The following is a 5,964-nucleotide window of genomic DNA, read 5'->3' on the forward strand; positions in this document are numbered from 1 at the left end:
CAATTCATCAATTGAATTGGACTATTTGATTGGGAGTTCTTTAACATATACTAGCATACATCCTTCCATGATCAACAATATCCTTGACTTTAGATATATTCCATTCTCTCTTATCCCCTAGTCATAATTTATTTACCTTTTTTTAGTGTTTATCTACAGGAATTGAGGTTCTCTCCACTATTTCTATACACAATTCCCGCAGTGTTTCAGGTTCTAATAAATTTCTTTGTAATATTTTCGTTAATTTATGAGTATGATTGATTTTTTGTCATTGTTTTGTTGTATGATTATTTCGTTGGGTGTTTGGTTTTCATTATTGAATTCTTTGTTTGATTCTCCTTACTTTATATTCGTTAAATTTATTTTACTTCAAGTATGCCAAGTTATTGGTGTAGAAAATTGTTCGTTGGTTTTCATTGTCACATAGCATGTAACCGAATCATCTTGCTAGCATTTTTTAGTATTTGTAATTTCATTATTTTGTATCATATTAACTTGATTTTTTTTTTTTCTTTTTGAGTTGATGGGATCATCACTACAAGCATTTCTTGCTTGTAGGATCATCTGTCCTCTCAATTTTGTTCTTATAAGAACCTAAGGAGTGAAATTTGAACATGACGCCACTAAATCCCCTTTTGCACTTGCACTTGCATCTCCACCATAACAGACTCTTATTAGGCACTTGGTTTAGTTATATACAATGAGATTTTCTCTTCTTGTAGTGTATTTAATATCACTATTTCTATTTTGATTGAAAAAGTTGTAAATCTAATAAACCGCCATAACTATTGGAAAAAAAACTGGTTTCAGAAAACCGCCATAGTTATATACAATGAGCTTATGGGTGAATTATGTGCTTCTTTGGTTTTAAATAGCGATGTGTGCATGCTTGCTAAGATGACTTATGTATTAGAACCGAGTTACAGTGATAATTGATGGCCCTTTTTCTCTGATTTTGGTTGCTTTTCAATCTTTCTATCATGTGTATGCATTTTAAGGATAGTAGAAGTTTGATTGAATGCAATCTTGAATACAAGACCACTTTGTGAAGTTAAATTACACATTATTTCTGGTAATTGTTCGTATATTCTTATATGCATGCCTAAATTAATTTCTATCAATAGTGGTGTAGGAAGTTGGATTGTTAATGGACTGTCCTTGGTTAGTTTAAATGTTTGGGTTTTCTTATTTTGTGATGTACAATTATTATCTCGTAATAGGGAACACGGAAATGGATAAGAGTTGGATGCAATTGCCAAATAGGTTTTGGCCAGCGTATCAAAAAGGAATTAGGGATTAGCTTGAGAAGTAGTCATGAAGAGCTACTATATAAATAAGATATATACATTTATTACCTTTTATGATTAAATTTGGATGCAACAAGTCAAATATAAGCTCTATTGTGGATTGCAGCAAGTCAAATTGTCCTTATACAGTAGTTTCAATTATTCATACCAGCTTAAGTATGATAATAGATCGAGTGATTGCGATATTTTTTCCTCATTTTAATCTAGTAGTGTTGTTTTGTTCTACCATGTGACGTGTACAAGTATTTTTTTTCCCTTTGGTGAGATATGTTTCCTTTGCCATATTTATTAAAGGTGCAACATACTTGATTCATGTTTTCTTCTTTGATTACTAGAAATGGATAAGAGTTGGATGCAATCGCTTAATAGGTTTAGGCGACTATAAAAAGGAATTATAGATTTTGTTGAGATTGCTTGTGGTCATCTGATTTAGGCAGGCAGGACTAGATGTCCATGCAAACAATGCAAAAATAGGAATTATAAGCACATCGACAAGGTAAAAGACGATCTAGACCTTTTACGGCATGGACAAGAATTACACCCGTTGGGTTTTTCATGGAGAAGACTATGAGGAACAAAGTGACGATGATGACGATGATGTTGGTGAAGGGGGTACAGTTTGATGGATGGATGACATGTGTGAAGATTAGCAGGCTCCAATACACATTGATAATCTGGTGCCTAATGTGGAATATAGGAATCGGGGAGGTAATATAGATCCATTTGATGAACTTTTGAGTGAAGCATGTCAACCTTTGTATCCAGGCTGTAAATCTTCAAAGTTAGATTGTGTCGTAAAGCCGCTTCATTTGAAGATAATCAATCGCTGGAGTAACAAATCATTCACTATGATTCTCCAGTTGATTAAAGCAATATTGCCTGAAGGTGAGACACTCCCAAAGTCCCATTACGAGGTGAAGGCATTAATGCGTAACTTGGGACTTGGTTATATCTCAATCCATGCATGCAAGTATGATTGTGTGTTGTTTTGGAAAGAAAATGAAAATCTTCAAAATTGTCCAGAATGTAATGAGCCGAGGTATCAAGTCTTCGAAGGCAAGACTAAAAAAATACCACAGAAGGTGTTGCGTTACTTTCCACTTAAACCAAGGCTCAAGAGGCTATTCATGTCGAGGGTTAATGCTGCAGATATGAGATGGCATAAAGAAAAACTTGAGCATGAGAAGAACGTACTTAGACACCCAGCAGATTCTAAAGCTTGGGGTGATTTTGACAAGGAACATGAGTGGTTTGCCAATGATCCTCGCAATGTTCGCCTTGGTCTTGCAAGCGATGGATTTAACCCGTTTGGGAATATAAGCAGCCAATATAGTATGTGGCCGGTACTGGTTATGCCGTATAATTTACCACCATGGAAGTGTATGAAAGAACCATTCACCTTCATGTGCCTACTGATCCCAGGGCCTACATCGCCTGGGAATGATATCGATGTCTATTTACGACCTTTGATTGATGAACTAAAAGAGTTATGGAATGATGGGGTGGAGACGTGATGATGCATTAGCAAAGGAAACATTTGGGTTGCATGCCGCAGGTGTTATGGACTATAAATGATTTTCCAAAGACTAGGTAATTTATCCGGTTGGAGCACGAAAAGGAAACCGGCTTGCCCTAATTGTAACAAGGATACGAGTTTCCATGTATTTAAAGAATGGCGAAAGTTGTGTTATATAGCCAATCGTCGTTTTCTGCAGCCAAGGCATCCTTGGAGAACTCGTGGCAAACACTTATTTGATGGAAATAAGGAGAGTAGGTTGCCACCTACAGAGTTGTCTAGGGATGAATTGTTATCACAGGTGAACTATGTAGAACCTCTTCAGAAATTCGGAAAGCCCCCGCCTAACAAGAAGAGAAAGCGTACTGAGATGGAGTTGAATTGGACAAAGAAAAGCATATTTTTTGAGTTACCGTATTGGGACACTCTTAAGCTACGACACAACTTGGATGTTATGCATGTTGAGAAGAACATCTATGACAATGTAGTGGGGACATTGTTAGATATAGATAGCAAAACAAAAGATTCAAGAAAAGCTCGATTAGATTTGGCCGCATTGGGTATAAGAAAAGAGTTGCATCTAATCCCAAGAGGTGATAAGTTTGTAATGCAAAGCATGCTACACATTGTCATCTTGAGAGAAAAATCTTTTTGAAAGTGGTTGAAGTCGGTGAAGTTTCCCGATGGCTATGCATCTAACATTTCTAGATGTGCAAATGCTAAAGATGGTAAGATAACAGGAATGAAAAGTCATGATCGTCATGTGCTCTTGCAACAACTTCTCCCAATTGCAATACGTGGTTTTGTGCCCAATGATGTAGCCATTGCATTGGTTGAGTTGGGAATGTTCTTTAAAGAGTTATGTTGCAAGACTTTAAAATTGGAAGTATTAGAGAAAATGGAAAAGGACATTGCGGTGATACTTTGTAAGCTCGAACAAATATTTCCTCCCCGCATTCTTTGATGTAATGGTCCATTTGGCTATCCACTTGCCACGTGAAGCGATACTTGGAGGACCAGTGCAGTATAGGTGGATGTATCCTATTGAAAGGTGAGGTTTACGGTTTGTAATTTATTTAATTTGAAATTAGCATGTTCAAGTTTTTATTTACTATATATATATTACATGTGTGTGTTATATGTAAACAGGTATCTACACACGCTAAAACAATATGTTCGAAATAAAGCTCGCCCCGAAGGTTCAATTCTTTGGATATGTATGTAGACATCGAATGTCTCACGTTTTGCTCCATGTATCTTCAAGGAGTTGAAACTCGGTTCAATCGTGAAGAACGAAACTATGATGGTGGTAATGAGAATCAACAGGTTGGATTTCCTGTTTTCACACAGAATGTTTGGCCTTTGGGAGCCTATACAAGTTCCATTCTTGATCCAAAAGACTATGCCAAGGCTCATTACTATGTGTTGAATAATTCTGAAGAAATTTCAACATATTTAGAGTAAGTTTTATTGCATTTAGCTTACCGAGTCTTTTTTTTATCATCATCAACTACTCTGAGTTATTAAGTTTATATATATTTGATATGCATGCAGTCAACACATGATGAGCTTGAAATGCAAAGCTCACAATAACTTACATGAGAAACAAGAAATGTTGTTTCCTAGTTGGTTTAAAAAGCGTGTAAGAGCTCAGATTGCTACTTTTTATACAATGGTTATGAACTTGGATAATATGCTAATTATGTTTTCCTAATTTGGTGTACTAATTTTATGAATAGATGCAAGTATTACGCAGTGAGAACTCCTCTGAAGCGACAGATGAATTATATTCATTGGCATGTGGGCCTGATAAACGTGTGAAACGGTATAGCGGATGCATTGTTAATGGGATTAGGTTTCACACCAAGGATCGAGAAAAAAATCTCCGAACCCAAAATAGTGGTGTTGAAGTAAAAGGGGAACACCAAGGAGAAGAGATTGACTTGTATGGTGTGTTAACTAATGTTTTTGAGGTTAGTTATCTATTTGGGAATCGAGTTTATCTTTTCAAATGTGATTGGTATGATGTTGATAATAGAAGGACGGGGATTCAAACGGATGGTCACTTTACTAGTATTAATGGCTCCAAGACGTGGTATAAAGAAGACCAGTTTGTCTTAGCCATGCAAGCATGTCAAGTCTTTTACGTCGATGATACCAAATTAGGTGTTGGTTGGAAAGTTGTGCAAAAGACAAAGCCTCGAAACACGTTTGATGTTCCAGAGAAAGAAGAAGCAAGTAGTGATGTAGCATATCAACAGGAAGAGCAGGTTGGGGTGAATATCGACAATGTCCAACTTGATCAAACTCATGAAGCAAGCAGCAGCGGGGTTCAAAATGCACCATTCACACCCATACGTCTAGATAGGGAGGATTTGGACCCAAACGAAGTTGATGCTAATGTGGTCATGGCCGCTATGGAAAGTCATCAAACCGATAACAATTTCATTATTGACGAGAAAGATGATGAAATAGATGACACATTAATAGAGTATTGTTCTGAAGAGGAGCATGTCGTATCCAGTGATGATGATACAGACATTGACTTAATGAAAAACTTCATTATCCATTTTGTATGTTGGTAATCTATATATCTATATATATATATATATATATATATATATATATATATATATATATATATATATATATATGTGTGTGTTAAATGCATTCACATTCTAAAGCATATTCTAGCTAGGACAGGTTGTTTGGATTGCATTACATTAAGTCATAGTTTTGTTGTTGGATCTATTTAGGTGCTAAGTCGGTACATGCTTATATATTAAGAATTGAAACTCTCCATTTTAATGCTATATTAATTTTTTTATATATGACTTTTAATGTGCTTTATTATTGTATTTAGATTATGTGCCATTTGATATCAATTGTTTTTTATCAAATTTAAGTTTTGCGTGTATAGCTATGACGCCAGGTGTAACTCGACGAGTGAGGGCATAACAAATGTCAGCGGTTAGCGAAGTGAACACATCAAGTATTGGTAATAAGAAGAATTTTAATGGGCCTTTGTTGAAGTGTCTCGGGCCGAAGCTGGCCATAGAGGTGCTGGCGGAGTTACATGGGGGAGACTATGGAAGTCATTCGGTTGGCGTAACAACGGCGACCGATTGATCTTGAGGGGCT

The 5,964-nt window shown here is 36.1% G+C and overlaps 1 pseudogene; it reads left to right on the forward strand.

Annotated features, from left to right (window-relative positions):
• Window positions 1–2,878: 2,878 nt before the first annotated feature.
• Window positions 2,879–5,408, forward strand: LOC147476471 (uncharacterized; annotated as a pseudogene).
• Window positions 5,409–5,964: the final 556 nt, after the last annotated feature.

The sequence above is a fragment of the Coptis chinensis genome, chromosome 9 (genome assembly GCF_015680905.1).
Source record: "Coptis chinensis isolate HL-2020 chromosome 9, ASM1568090v1, whole genome shotgun sequence".
NCBI classification, from domain to species: Eukaryota; Viridiplantae; Streptophyta; class Magnoliopsida; order Ranunculales; family Ranunculaceae; genus Coptis; species Coptis chinensis.